Genomic DNA, 16,058 nt, shown 5'->3' with positions numbered 1-16,058 from the left:
AGGATGAGAGGGGCATGGATATTCTCCCGGGGCTCCCACGTTCTCTCCTCAGGACCAAACCCCCTCCAATCTACCAAGAAAAAGGTCTTTCCTCTTACCCTTTTGGTGGCAAGAATGTTCTCTACCTCAAACTCGTCCTCAGCAGAAACCGGAGCAAGAGGCGTACCTGTAGACTTAGAAAAAGAGTTAAGTACCACAGGTTTGAGGAGAGATACATGGAAGGAGTTAGGGATCCGTAAGTTGGCCGGGAGTTTCAATTTATAGGCCACCGGGTTGATCTGACTGATAACCTCCAGTGGGCCGATGAACCGAGGCCCCAACTTATAGGAAGGGATCTTGAGCCGGACATATTTGGACGAGAGCCAGACTTTATCCCCAGGACGGAATTGAGGAGGATCCAGACGTCCTTTGTCAGCGTGCCTTTTCATACGCTCGGATGACAGAAGGAGTGCGGACCGGGTACTCTCCCATATGGAGGAAGACTCGCTCTTGTGATTGTTGTACGAGAATTCGGCCCATGGCAGGAGATCCACCCAGTCAGAATGGTGAGCATTAACGAAGTGCCGGAGGTAACTGGTCAGGTTCTGATTGATCCGCTCCACTTGACCATTAGACTGTGGGTGGTAAGCGGAGGAGAAGTCCAGAGTGACGTCTAGCAATTTACAAGTGGCTCTCCAGAAACGAGAAGTGAACTGTACTCCTTGATCCGACACGATGTGACGGGGCAGGCCATGAAGACGGAAGATGTGGCGGATAAAGACTCTGGCCAGCTCGGGTGCAGACGGAAGACCTGGCAGGGGAATGAAGTGAGCCATCTTGGAAAAGCGGTCAGCGACCACCCAAATGACCGTACAACCGGCAGAGACGGGCAGATCAGTTACGAAGTCCATCGCTATATGCTGCCAGGGGGCAGCAGGTGCTGGCAGAGGAAGAAGGCGGCCGGCCGACAGGTGTCTCGGAACCTTGTTGCGGGCGCAGGACACACAGGCAGAAACAAAGTCCATAACATCCTTGTGCAGGTTAGGCCACCAGTAGTGCCGGGTAATAAGCTGGAGGGTCTTTTTCTGACCGGCGTGGCCAGCTAGTTTAGACGAATGACCCCAGTGTAGGATCCTCTCCCGATCAGGTACCGATACGAACGTCTTACCAGGAGGGAGACAATTTAGACTCACGGGGGCCACCTGCATTACTCTGGCGGGATCGATGGGGCAGTCACATGGTCTACGAGGTGGTAATGTCTCTGCCTCCTCCATATCAAAGACATCAGCACAAGACCAATAAGGAATCGGAAGTCCAGGTAGATTAGCTGGGATAGGAGAGGGACGGACGGAATGGACGGGAACCAGACAGGTTTTATGACAGTCTTGTCCCCAGCGAAGGACTTCTCCGGTTTGCCAGTCAAGCACGGGTGCATGTCTCTGGAGCCAAGGCAGACCTAGCAAGAGGGCGTGAGAGAGTCCAGGCAGAACGTGAAGGGAGATACTCTCTGAATGCAGCATACCCACTTGCAGAGTAATGGATTCGGTGATGAATTGGATGGGGCGAGATAAGAGGCCCCCATCCACGGCAACAACAGACAAGGGTACAGCCAGAGGTTTGGTGGGGATGCGGTATTTCTCCACCAGGGACAGTGAAATAAGATTTCCGGCTGCTCCAGAGTCAAGTTGGGCTAGTTCGGAATAACGATTCTCCCCGCAGATGATTGAGACAGACAGCAGCAGGGATGGAGAGGATTTATTTTTGTCTAGATCAAGTCCTCTGAGCGAACCTAGACACAGGCGTTCTCCCGACCTCTCCGGGCAGGCACGGATCCGATGCTCCTTACTGCCACAGTAGAAGCAGCTCCCCTCGGCACGGCGAAAGTCCTGACGGGATTTGACCATCTTGGTCTGGTCGACCTGCATAGGCTCAGGAGAGTGTACCTGGGGAGAAACGGAAGGAGTGACGGGTTTCAGAAAAGTAGGAACCAGACGTGGAAGCCCCTTTTCACGGGTGACCTCTTTGGCACGTTCCTGGAACCGTAGGTCAATCCGGGTGGCAAGAGTTATTAGGTCATCGAGAGTGGTAGGAATGTCCCGACCAGCAAGTTCATCTTTAATACGGCCGGACAGACCCTCCCAGAAGACGGATACCAGAGCTTCGTTATCCCAGGCCAGCTCCGAGGCAAGGGTACGGAACCGTATGGCATATTGACCCACGGTGAGGCTTCCCTGACGGAGGCGTAGCAGAGATGATGCGGATGAGGTCCTCCGTCCGGGTTCGTCGAAGGCTTTCCGGAAAGCCGTGAGAAAGGCAGGCAAGTCGGATACCAGGGGGTCTCCTCTCTCCCATAGAGGATTTAGCCAGGCCAGAGCCTCCCCGGTGAGATGGGACATGATGAATGCAATTTTGGCTCGGTCGGAGTTAAACTGGTGGGACAATAGTTCAAAATGCAGGGTGCACTGATTTATGAAGCCCCGAGCCAGGACGGAGTCGCCTCCGAAGCGAGGAGGTGCAGAGAGCCGGGGTCCGGAAAAGGATACCATGGTACTGGCCGTAGTTGCAGGATCAGACAGGGTGTTCAGGCGAGTATTAACATTCCGCAGATGACCCAGGATGGCCTCCTGTTGGGACTTCTGACGGGACAGTTCAAGACAGAGGTCCGAGAGCGAGGGAGCTTGGGTGCCACCGGGTTCCATGGCCCGAGCAAACTGTAACGGGTCCGGGAGGCGGAACCTCTGAGCTACTATACAAGGGGGCGGCCCCTGTAAGGGAGCGGGTGGCAGTCTCTGGGTGAACGGACAGGGAGTTACGGCAAGTGATCAGGGCAGTCTCTGGGTAAGGGGTAGGTACGACCTGTGATGGCAGAGCCTCCGGGTAGGCTAGCAGGCAGATGGTAGATGTGTGCTCCCAGGTGAGCAAGCGAGAGTCTCTGGAATAGCAGGTGGTCACGGCACGTGACGGCGGAACCTCCGGGCTGGCAAGCAGGCAGGTAGCGGAGAAGCGCTCCCAGGTGAGCGGGCAAGCTGGTCCATAGACAGACTGACCGGAGTTGTAAGGCAGACCGTCGGACCTCAGGCAAGCAGGCAGGTAGCTGATGTGCGCTCCCAGGTGAGCGGACAAGTTGGTCCTTAGACAGACTGACCGAAGTTGTAAGGCAGACCGTCGGACCTCAGGCAGGCAGGCAGGTAACAAGTATTCAGGCAGGAATCAGGCAGGTAACTAGCAGGAAACTGGCAGGAAACTGGCAGGTAACTGGCAGGTAACTGGCAACGGGACCTGAGGGCTGAAGCACAGGTGAGACACAGGTGCAAACAACATTGCTCGGGCACCTCCATTTTGGAGGAGGTGCCTTATATATGATGAAGTCCTCCGGCCATTGGCCGGGGACTCTTTAGGGCGGCGCGCGCGGCCCCTTTAAGAGGAGGGAAGCGCGCGCGCGCCCTAAGCACAGGGGCCGGGAAGGAGCGCGCGCTGAGAGCAGAGCAGGAGGAGGACGCCGGGACGGAGCGCGCGCTGACAGCAGAGCAGGAGGAGGACGCCGGGACGGAGCGCGCGCTGACAGCAGAGCAGGAGGAGGACGCCGGGACGGAGCGCGCGCTGACAGCAGAGCGGGGAGAGGACGCCGGGACGGAGCGCGCGCTGACAGCAGAGCGGTGAGGGGAGCAGCGTCCCTGCCTAGCAGAGGGCAGGGACGCCAGCGCTACAACCACATTTGAAAAAGACATCGAAAAACTGGAACAAGTTCAGAGAAGATCCACGAGGATATTGAGCGGACTGCAAACTATGTCCAACGAGGAATGGTTAAAGGATCTGAGAATGTTTAGCTTGCAAAAAGAAGGCCAAGAGGAGACTTAATAGCTGTCTACAAATATCTGAAGGGATGGGACAGTGTAGAGGGATCATCTTTATTCTAAATTGCACATGGAAACACGAGAAGCAATGGAATAAAACTGAAAAGGGAGCAGATACAGATTAGATATTAGAAAAAACATTTTGACAGGGTGATCAATGAGTGGAACAGGCTGCCACGAGAGGTGGCGAGTTCGCCTTCAATAGAAGTCTTCAAACAGAGGCTGGACAGACATCTGTCCGGAGATGGTTTATTGAATCTTGCATTGAGCAGGGGGTTGAACACGAACCTGGAGGTCACTTACAGCTACGAATCTATGATTCTATTCAATGGCCCCAATTTTGATAGGTTGGGGTATCCTCATTATGAAAAAGCTAAATCTGTATAGTAATATTATGGACCAGGTTATCAATGAGACTTCTGATGCTCTGGCAGAAATCTCTTTAGAATTAGAACAGACATGTAGAGTAGCAGATTTCTTACTGGCAGCTCAAGGTTGTGTGTTCATTCGTGGAGGATTAATGTTGTATCTTTGATAGCTCTGAAGTTGTGATTGAGCATCTCAAGAATGTAAAAGAGCTCCAAGTGATAGCATCCAAAATAGGTTCCCTAGGAGCTCAGTTGATTGAGTTCTTTGTTTCATTCCTCAAAACCTATTGTTGCAATTTGTGTTATTATAATTCTAGACATTGCAAATACACATGAAGATTCAAAATAGAAACTGTACTTTTAAGCTTGAAAAAGTAGCTATTGCTTTTCATTTTGTGATTCATAGAGTTGTTTATGTGCAAAACAAAGGTGGGAACTGATGAAAATAATCCGTATAGCTATTATAACAAGTAATATAACATATTGGCAAATGATGGATTATATGTCAGCTTTATAAAGTGATGTTTTGTTTCAGCTAAAAGAAACCAATTCTAATCAGGGGCGTATCTAAGGGGGTGCAGGTGTGGCATTAAACTTCAGTGCAGCCGGCCAGGGGGCGCCATCGGGCCACCTAAAGTCACGGTCAGACGTGTCTCTGCCGCCCCCATAGTGGGATTCAGCTATTAGCTTGATGGCCGGCTCAGAGAAGGTGCAACAACGGCTCCCAGCAATCAACTTTACTCACGTCTTTCATGCACAAGAACAATTCAAGCACTGACTTCCCGCACTTCTGGGTCAGGGCGACGTCAGCAGCGTCATCAGGTCATCTGATTACACTGCTGATGACACTCTTCAGCGACACATAGGCGTGAAGAATGTCTGTTGGTGTGGCAAGCACTCCAATTAAGCTGAAGGAACCAAAGAATTATTGTAATGCTGGGTGAATTTGAGGAGACAGTATGGAGAGAATGTGTGAAGAAACAGTACGGAGAGCGAGGGGAGAATGTGTGAGGAAACAGAATAGTGAGCGGGGGTGAGGAATGGGTGTGGAAACACTGCGGGGAGGGAATGTGCGAGGAGCAAGCGTGAATGGGTGTGTGGAAATAATGAGGAACGGGGGTGGGGGGGATGTGTGCAGAAATAGTATAAGGAATGGTGGGGGGGGTGTCAGGAGACAGTATAGGAGGAGAAAAGCTTGTGCGGGCACATAATAGAGACTGGGTAATGTGGGGAAAGGGGTAACATGAAGAGACAGTGTGAGGACATACCAAGGAGGAGACAGTACATGTACTGATGGTGGTTCTGGTGTTGTACTGTACTGATGAGGGTTGTGATGCTGTATTTTTGCATACTGCTGGTAGTTATGTTGATGTATTTTTGTGCAGTTATTGGTTCTGATCCTGTACACATTGAACAGTCCATAACTTATAAAATTACACGATACATGGCCATATTAATAAAGTGTTGTGCTGTCTGACAAGAGTTACTCTGTTTTTATTTGTTTTAGGAAAATTAAAAGGGTTGTTCAAATTTGTGATGAAAGTCTGCAATCACTGACAGCAGACCTCTGAATTTTCACCGTGCGCATGTGCACTGCATGCGGTCAGGATTCTCTGGCGCTAGTGGTGAGAGCAGGAAATCTTGAAACCACAATTATGCGATTTGCATACACTTGGTCACATGCCAACTAGACATGCGTGGCCTCATTCTATACAAATGACTTGAGTGAGGCTGGTCACGTTTAGTTGGAATGTGGCCAGAAGTATGAAAATCTCATACTTGCACTCACATGACCTTTCAGGATTCTCCTGTGCTGGAGGAAAGGTGAAAGTGTGCAGTGCATGCGCTGCGAGTATTCAGAAGTCTGCAGCCACCTAGAGTTACTGCCGACTTTAATCACAAACCTGGACAGCCCTTTTAATTATAAAATTAAGTACTGTAGCATGCCCAACCTTAACAGCGTGCAATATACTCAATGTCAGGATTCAGCTCTGCTAGCTGGGTCCAGCAGACACCACATGACCACTCGTATGTGATTTTCATACTTACGGTTATGTGACAACTAGCCTTTAATCCTGCTTCTCTTCATGAAATAGGGGCTGTCGTTTTTCACTGAAATTGAGAGAATTAGGAAGAGCAGCTAGTCACATGACTGTCAAAAAGCAAATCGTATATGAGCGGTCACATGACTACTATTCAAACTGCATGAGCGGTGTGTGTGGGGGGCGCCAAACTGAAGTCTTGCTCCGGGTGCCGGAAAACAGATCTGCCTCTGTGCTAAGCTTCCGATATGGTCAGAAGGTTCTGTAAGACATTGCACTATAGATCAGATATTCTTTCAGAAACAAACCGCCTGGAAGCCTCCTTGTCAGATTTATGCTTAAGTATTAATTATATTTTACTTTAAATATTTCTAATAAAAAAAATAATCAATACAGTAATTATAATCCATAATTTTCCAATATGTTATATTACTTGTGATATGTCTGATATAGTCTAGCTTTATTAAATCATGTTTTGTTTCTGTAAGGGAAATCAAGGCTGAGCCTGCAGATATTGTTAGAAAGTTCTGTACCATGTTATTCCATAGATAAAATGTACTCACAGAAACCAGGCGTCTGGAGGTCTCCTGCAACAGACTTATCCTTGAGAACTAAGAATTGTAATGTTTAATCTGAACATGCATGGAAACTTTGTTACTGTGAGCCAGAACTTTGGTTTAGATCCTGCACTCTTCTGTAACAGAGTAGGTCCCTCTCTCATTCATAGGGGTCCTGTATACGCATTTTATGTCTCATCTCCATCTCTGAACTGTAACGATTATTCAAAATACATTTTTCTCTCATTCAAATCACCTGTGAATATGGATGTTTTGCTTGGAATACAGATTTCCATGTCATTTCATTATATTGTCTGGGCGTGCGTGGAAACTCCATGCATGAGAGAAATTTACATTTAAATACTGCACCCTTTTGCAAGAAGGCCGACCCACTTCTCATTCATAGAGGTTTCTGGATAAGGTTTTTATATCTTATCCTTATCTATACCTTTACTTGTAACTTTATTCTAAATAAACCTCCATTTTATTCAATTACCTATGAAGACCTGGTTTGGCCATTCCAGCAGTGTCAGCACTGGCTCTCCCGGGGCCCGCGATCCCTGCGGCCAATCAGAGGTGTCGTCACTCTCTCGTACTTTGGAGGAATTGACCGCTGCAGCTGCTCTCCCACCTCCTCCAGATGTCAATGATGTCTGTAGGAGAGGAAAGTGAAGCCAGCACTGAATGTCACGCCAAAGATGGCAGCCCTCCTATTATATAAATCTCACTAGAACTCCACCACCAGCCTATCACATTCCTAGTTCCACATCCAACCTCCATATCAAACCCTGTAATAAACCCTTCATTACCTGGTCTTGTCAGGACCTCAATAAACCCAGCCTTTTTGAGGCCTAGTTCTGTACGGCCATTAATAATGCACTGGTGTAAATAATGTGTGTGAGGTAAATTGTGTGGAAAACCGGATTGTAATCAAGCAATGATTTCTTCAATTGGACTGCAATGTCCTGAACCATACGACTGGTACCAGTCATGTGACTTATGCTGCCCCAGGACTACAGCCATATTGGCCAAAGCTGTGATATCAGAGGCACATACCAGCATGTGGAAGCATGGCGACATAGCGATGACATCACAATGGCAGGTGCCGGAATGTGGAATCTATGACATAGCGATGACATCACAATGGCAGGTGCCTGCATACACAGGAGCGCAGGTGAGAGGAGACACACGGGAGCTCACAAACCACAAGGAAGGCAAGAAGAATCGATTGGAGAATAGGGACAGGAGAAAGCCAAGAAGAACAGAATAACCCGCTTCTTAGCCTTCACTGAGCCATGACAAGACTGACAGGATGGAAGCTGAGGAGGAGACTCAGGACCCCGTCACATCCACCTGAATGATGAGAAAGGGGAGAAATTATGTAGATTATGGAGCAGAATTACAACTATTCTCGTTACCCATAGCAACCAGTCAGAGCTCAGCTTTTATTACAGGGGTATTCCCATCTCCAAATCCTCTCCCAATATGGAGTAGGTTGTAGTGGAGAGAAGATTTCCCTTTTTCGGCGCTTCCAGAGGATAAGGATCGTTACAGATGAATTTTTTTTCTCAAAATCAGATTTATTCGGACACTATATTAAGAACAAACAACGCGTTTCTGCCAGCAACAGCCTTCATCAGGTATAATATGCACTTGTAAGGACTTTAAGGGAAGACCATCTTTATAGACTAGTTACTCTTAAGATGTCGTGGTTTTTTTTTTTCTTCTTTCCTTGACTTGGTTGAATTGATTAGGATTGACACCACACCCCAATTAAGTTAGGAGAGTGGGTAGTTGTTCAGCATTACATTCTAACACCATTCTGTGTACTAGAATGGTATATTTTTTGATATTAGAATGAACATATATATAATAAAATTCCTTTCTCTTATCATTTCCTTCACTTTCCCCTCCTTATATATATAGAAAGAGAAAGTGATATATAATAGTAATTTTAGAATACATAGTTGTGATTAAAATATACCTGGTGATGGTTATATTTTATATATATAAAAAAATAAATAAATAAATTACATAGTACTGATCATAAAAATACATAATTGTTAGTCTAGTATATAAAAAAAAATCATAAAATATAACAGTTATTTTTACAGGAATGAGATCTTACAATAAAACAAATATTATTTTCAGTATTGGTAAATAGGGCTGTGCATTATTAAACCCCTCTCTCCTTTAAGACCAAAAAAGACTCCTATACAAAATCCCCTTGGAGTTTTTAGATGTGGATCAAAAAAATGTCATTGCTGCAATATCATTAGTCACAAACAAAAATGTATCACATCAAGAAGCACAGGAGAGACAATAAATATAAACCAGCACCTTACTTGTGAGAGTGATCACGTTATCTACGTGATCAATTGTGCCTGTGGTCTTCAATACGTGGGCCGCACTACACAGACACTGCGGTCGCGTATGAATGGCCACAGACACAACACCAAAAAAGGTTTTTTAAAACACAGTTTGTCCAGACACCTTTTAGTTAAACACCACAAACAATTTGACATAAAGGTAACTCCAGAAACTAAACAGAAAAGAGTCTTATTGGATCTTTAGATTGAAAACCCTATATCCAGATGGTCTTAATGATATAGTGGAAAATGTGTGAGGGGGAAAAAGAAGAAAAAAATGTATATTTAATAATGCACAGCCCTATTTACCAATACTGAAAATAATATTTGTTTTATTGTAAGATCTCATTCCTGTAAAAATAACTGTTATATTTTATGAATTTTTTTATATACTAGACTAACAATTCTGTATTTTTATGATCAGTACTATGTAATTTATTTATTATTATTTTTTTATATATAAATATAACCATCACCAGGTATATTTTAATCACAACTATGTATTCTAAAATTACTATTATATATCACTTTCTCTTTCTATATATATAAGGAGGGGAAAGTGAAGGAAATGATAAGAGAAAGGAATTTTATTATATATATGTTCATTCTAATATAAAAAAATCTACCATTCTAGTACACAGAATGGTGCTAGAATGTAATGCTGAACAACTACCCACTCTCCTAACTTAATTGGGGTGTGGTGTCAATCCTAATCAATTCAACCAAGTCAAGGAAAGAAAAAAAAAAAAAAACACGACATCTTAAGAGTAACTAGTCTATAAAGATGGTCTTCCCTTAAAGTCCTTACAAGTGCATATTATACCTGATGAAGGCCGTTGCTGGCAGAAACACGTTGTTTGTTCTTAATATAGTGTCCGAATAAATCTGATTTTGAGAAAAAGAATTCATCTGTAACGATCCTTATCCTCTGGAAGCGCCGAAAAAGGGAAATCTTCTCTCCACTACAATATCCAACATGCAAGCCTTATACCAGGGCTGACATAGTTCCCGCATTTGTGCTGCAGACCAGAGGATTGCAAAGAGCTGATCCACTATACAGATCATTTGAGTGAAAATACAAGACATCTAAAGGGTGAGTGCAAAAAACAAATATTGTTGTGGCAAATGCACATATTCATCTACACTTAGACTCTGCGCCCCTTGTCTCCCCTTTTTATTCTTTTTTTATATCACTGTGGAATATGGAGTAGGTGTAATAATAATAATGTTAGCAAATACCTCCAATTAGAAATGTAGAATAGTTTTTCTGATTCGCCATGTCTCTTCCCTCATGTGCAGGCATTGCAGGACCTTAGCTATCCATGCTTACAAACCACTTATAGCGATAGTTATCTAGTTGCTAGTGGTCGTAACCATAGATACCTAAGGTCCTGCAATGCTTGCACATGAGGAAAGAAACATAGCGAATCAGAAAAAGTATTCTACATTTCTTATTGGAGGTATTTGCTAATATTATTATTATTACACCTACTATATATTGCGATAGGATCTTGGAGATGGGAATACCCTTTTAATTTCTGATTGCTATGGGTAACTAGGAGAGTTTTTTGTTGCTCAGCTTTGATAACGGATGATAGATTTTACTAGGCTAAGTGGATATCATTGGTGCAACCAGTGCAGCTGCACAGGGGACTAATAGGTTAGGGGCTACCCTCTGGTGACTGTGGGGCGGTCATAAAACTACCCTCTGGTGACTGTGGGGCGGTCATAAAACTACCCTCTGGTGACTGTGGGGCGGTCATAAAACTACCCCCTCGGCTGACTGTGGGGCGGTCAAAAAACTACCCCCTCGGCTGACTGTGGGGCGGTCAGAAAACTACCCCCTCGGCTGACTGTGGGGCGGTCAGAAAACTACCCCCTCGGCTGACTGTGGGGCGGTCAGAAAACTACCCCCTCGGCTGACTGTGGGGCGGTCAGAAAACTACCCCCTCGGCTGACTGTGGGGCGGTCAGAAAACTACCCCCTCGGCTGACTGTGGGGCGGTCAATAAACTACCCCCTCGGCTGACTGTGGGGCGGTCAATAAACTACTCCCTCGGCTGACTGTGGGGCGGTCAAAAAGCTACCCCCTCGGCTGACTGTGGGGCGGTCAAAAAGCTACCCCCTCGGCTGACTGTGGGGCGGTCAAAAAGCTACCCCCTCGGCTGACTGTGGGGCGGTCAAAAAGCTACCCCCTCGGCTGACTGTGGGGCGGTCAAAAAGCTACCCCCTCGGCTGACTGTGGGGCGGTCAAAAAGCTACCCCCTCGGCTGACTGTGGGGCGGTCAAAAAGCTACCCCCTCGGCTGACTGTGGGGCGGTCAAAAAGCTACCCCCTCGGCTGACTGTGGGGCGGTCAAAAAGCTACCCCCTCGGCTGACTGTGGGGCGGTCAAAAAGCTACCCCCTCGGCTGACTGTGGGGCGGTCAAAAAGCTACCCCCTCGGCTGACTGTGGGGCGGTCAAAAAGCTACCCCCTCGGCTGACTGTGGGGCGGTCAAAAAGCTACCCCCTCGGCTGACTGTGGGGCGGTCAAAAAACTACCCCCTCGGCTGACTGTGGGGCGGTCAGAAAACTACCCCCTCGGCTGACTGTGGGGCGGTCAGAAAACTACCCCCTCGGCTGACTGTGGGGCGGTCAGAAAACTACCCCCTCGGCTGACTGTGGGGCGGTCAGAAAACTACCCCCTCGGCTGACTGTGGGGCGGTCAGAAAACTACCCCCTCGGCTGACTGTGGGGCGGTCAATAAACTACCCCCTCGGCTGACTGTGGGGCGGTCAATAAACTACTCCCTCGGCTGACTGTGGGGCGGTCAAAAAGCTACCCCCTCGGCTGACTGTGGGGCGGTCAAAAAGCTACCCCCTCGGCTGACTGTGGGGCGGTCAAAAAGCTACCCCCTCGGCTGACTGTGGGGCGGTCAAAAAGCTACCCCCTCGGCTGACTGTGGGGCGGTCAAAAAGCTACCCCCTCGGCTGACTGTGGGGCGGTCAAAAAGCTACCCCCTCGGCTGACTGTGGGGCGGTCAAAAAGCTACCCCCTCGGCTGACTGTGGGGCGGTCAAAAAGCTACCCCCTCGGCTGACTGTGGGGCGGTCAAAAAGCTACCCCCTCGGCTGACTGTGGGGCGGTCAAAAAGCTACCCCCTCGGCTGACTGTGGGGCGGTCAAAAAGCTACCCCCTCGGCTGACTGTGGGGCGGTCAAAAAGCTACCCCCTCGGCTGACTGTGGGGCGGTCAAAAAGCTACTCCCTCGGCTGACTGTGGGGCGGTCAAAAAGCTACCCCCTCGGCTGACTGTGAGGCGGTCAAAAAGCTACCCCCTCGGCTGACTGTGGGGCAGTCAAAAAGCTACCCCCTCGGCTGACTGTGGGGCGGTCAAAAAGCTACCCCCTCGGCTGACTGAGGGGCGGTCAAAAAGCTACCCCCTCGGCTGACTGTGGGGCGGTCAAAAAGCTACCCCCTCGGCTGACTGTGGGGCGGTCAAAAAGCTACCCCCTCGGCTGACTGTGAGGCGGTCAAAAAGCTACCCCCTCGGCTGACTGTGGGGCGGTCAAAAAGCTACCCCCTCGGCTGACTGTGGGGCGGTCAAAAAGCTACCCCCTCGGCTGACTGTGGGGCGGTCAAAAAGCTACCCCCTCGGCTGACTGTGGGGCGGTCAAAAAGCTACCCCCTCGGCTGACTGTGGGGCGGTCAAAAAGCTACCCCCTCGGCTGACTGTGGGGCGGTCAAAAAGCTACCCCATCGGCTGACTGTGGGGCGGTCAAAAAGCTACCCCCTCGGCTGACTGTGGGGCGGTCAAAAAGCTACCCCCTCGGCTGACTGTGGGGCGGTCAAAAAGCTACCCCCTCGGCTGACTGTGGGGCGGTCAAAAAGCTACCCCCTCGGCTGACTGTGGGGCGGTCAAAAAGCTACCCCCTCGGCTGACTGTGGGGCGGTCAAAAAGCTACCCCCTCGGCTGACTTTGGGGCGGTCAAAAAGCTACCCCCTCGGCTGACTGTGGGGCGGTCAAAAAGCTACCCCCTCGGCTGACTGTGGGGCGGTCAAAAAGCTACCCCCTCGGCTGACTGTGGGGCGGTCAAAAAGCTACTCCCTCGGCTGACTGTGGGGCGGTCAAAAAACTACCCCCTCTGCTGACTGTGGGGCGGTCAAAAAACTACCCCCTCGGCTGACTGTGGGGCGGTCAAAAAACTACCCCCTCGGCTGACTGTGGGGCGGTCAAAAAACTACCCCCTCTGCTGACTGTGGGGCGGTCAAAAAACTACCCTCTGCTGACTGTGGGGCGGTCAAAAAACTACCCTCTGCTGACTGTGGGCGGTTCTCAAACTACTCCTAGTGCTGGCGGGTGGGTTCTAGTACTGCTCCTGGCGGGGCGGCTCTAGTACTGCTCCTGGCGGGGCGGCTCTAGTACTGCTCCTGGCGGGGCGGCTCTAGTACTGCTCCTGGCGGGGCGGCTCTAGTACTGCTCCTGGCGGGGCGGCTCTAGTACTGCTCCTGGCGGGGCGGCTCTAGTACTGCTCCTGGCGGGGAGGCTCTAGTACTGCTCCTGGCGGGGAGGCTCTAGTACTGCTCCTGGCGGGGCGGCTCTAGTACTGCTCCTGGCGGGGCGGCTCTAGTACTGCTCCTGGCGGGGCGGTTCTAGTACTGCTCCTGGCGGGGCGGTTCTAGTACTGCTCCTGGTGCTGGCGGTTCTAGTACTGCTCCTGGTGCTGGCGGTTCTAGTCCTGCTCCTGCTGCTGGTGGGCGGGTCTAGTACTGCTCCTGGCGGGGCGGGTCTAGTACTGCTCCTGGTGTGGCGGGTCTAGTACTGCTCCTGGCGGGGCGGGTCTAGTACTGCTCCTGGCGGGGCGGGTCTAGTACTGCTCCTGGCGGGGCGGGTCTAGTACTGCTCCTGGCGGGGCGGGTCTAGTACTGCTCCTGGCGGGGCGGGTCTAGTACTGCTCCTGGCGGGGCGGGTCTAGTACTGCACCTGGTGCTGGCGGTTCTAGTCCTGCTCCTGGTGCTGGCGGTTCTAGTCCTGCTCCTGGCGGTTCTAGTCCTGCTCCTGGTGCTGGCGGTTCTAGTACTGCTCCTGGTGCTGTCGGTTATAGTACTGCTCCTGGTGCTGGCGGGGCGGGTCTAGTACTGCTCCTGGCGGGGCGGGTCTACTACTGCTCCTGGCGGGGCAGGTCTTGTACTGCTCCTGGCGGGGCGGGTCTGGTACTGCTCCTGGTGGGGCGGGTCTAGTACTGCTCCTGGCGGGGCGGGTCTAGTACTGCTCCTGGTGATGGCGGGTCTAGTACTGCTCCTGGCGGGGCGGGTCTAGTACTGGTGCTGGCGGTTCTAGTACTGCTCCTGGCGGGGCGGTTCTAGTACTGCTCCTGGTGATGGCGGTTCTAGTACTGCTCCTGGTGCTGCCGGTTCTACTGTAGTACTGCTCCTGGTGCTGGCAGTTCTAGTACTGCTCCTGGTGTTGGCAGTTCTAGTACTGCTCCTGTTGCTGGTGGTTCTAGAACAACCCCTGGCGGATGGTTCTGGAACAACCCCTGGTGCTGATGGGCGGTTTTAGAAGTACTCCTAGTGTGCAGTTCTAGTACTGCTCCTGGTGGGCGGTTATATAACTACTCCTAGTTTTGGTGGGCGGTTCTAGAACTACCCTGGTGGGCGGTTCCAGAACCCCTGGTGATGGTGGGTGGTTCTAGAATTACTCCTGGAGGGCGGTTCTAGATCTACCCCTGGCGGGTGGTTCCTGAACAACCCCTGGTGATGGTGGGCGGTTCTAGAATTACCCCTGGTGGTTGGTTCTAGAACTACCCCTAGTTTTGGTGGGCGGTTCTAGAACTACCCCTGGTGGGCGGTTCCAGAACAACCCCTGGTGATGGTGGGCGGTTCTAGAATTACTCCTGGTGCTGGAGGGCGGTTCTAGATCTACCCCTGGCGGGCGGTTCCTGAACAACCCCTGGTGCCGGTGGGCGGTTCTAGAATTACTCCTAGCGTGCAAGTCCTCGTGGGCGGTTCTAGTACTGTTCCTGGTATGCTCCTGGTGGGCGGTTCAAGAACTACCCCTGGCGCCAGTGGGCGGTTCCAGTACGACCCCTGGCGCCAGTGGGCGGTTCCAGTACGACCCCTGGCGCCAGTGGGCGGTTCCAGTACGACCCCTGGCGCCAGTGGGCGGTTCCAGTACGACCCCTGGCGCCAGTGGGCGGTTCCAGTACGACCCCTGGCGCCAGTGGGCGGTTCCAGTACGACCCCTGGCGCCAGTGGGCGGTTCCAGTACGACCCCTGGCGCCAGTGGGCGGTTCCAGTACGACCCCTGGCGCCAGTGGGCGGTTCCAGTACGACCCCTGGCGCCAGTGGGCGGTTCCAGTACTACCCTTGGCGCCAGTGGGCGGTCCCAGTACTACCCTTGGCGCCAGTGGGCGGTCCCAGTACTACCCTTGGCGCCAGTGGGCGGTCCCAGTACTACCCTTGGCGCCAGTGGGCGGTTCCAGTACGACCCCTGGCGCCAGTGGGCGGTTCCAGTACGACCCCTGGCGCCAGTGGGCGGTTCCAGTACGACCCCTGGCGCCAGTGGGCGGTTCCAGTACTACCCCTGGCGCCAGTGGGCGGTTCCAGTACTACCCATGGCAAAAGTGGGCGGTCCCAGTACTACCCTTGGCGCCAGTGGGCGGTCCCAGTACTACCCTTGGCGCCAGTGGGCGGTCCCAGTACTACCCCTGGCACCAGTGGGCGGTTCCAGTACTACCCCTGGCGCCAGTGGGCGGTTCCAGTACTACCCCTGGTGCCAGTGGGCGGTTCCAGTACTAACCCTGGCGGGCGGTTCTACACCTACCCCTGGTGTGCGTTCTAGAACTACTCCTGGTAGTATACATCTATTCTATATTTTTCTATTTTAACTATTGTATGTACATTGGTGTGA

This window comes from Phyllobates terribilis, unplaced genomic scaffold, assembly GCF_046119375.1.
Source record: "Phyllobates terribilis strain yellow unplaced genomic scaffold, ASM4611937v1 Scaffold_52__1_contigs__length_9100884, whole genome shotgun sequence".
In the NCBI taxonomy this organism is placed as follows: Eukaryota; Metazoa; Chordata; class Amphibia; order Anura; family Dendrobatidae; genus Phyllobates; species Phyllobates terribilis.
Note: the sequence above shows the minus strand (reverse complement) of the source record.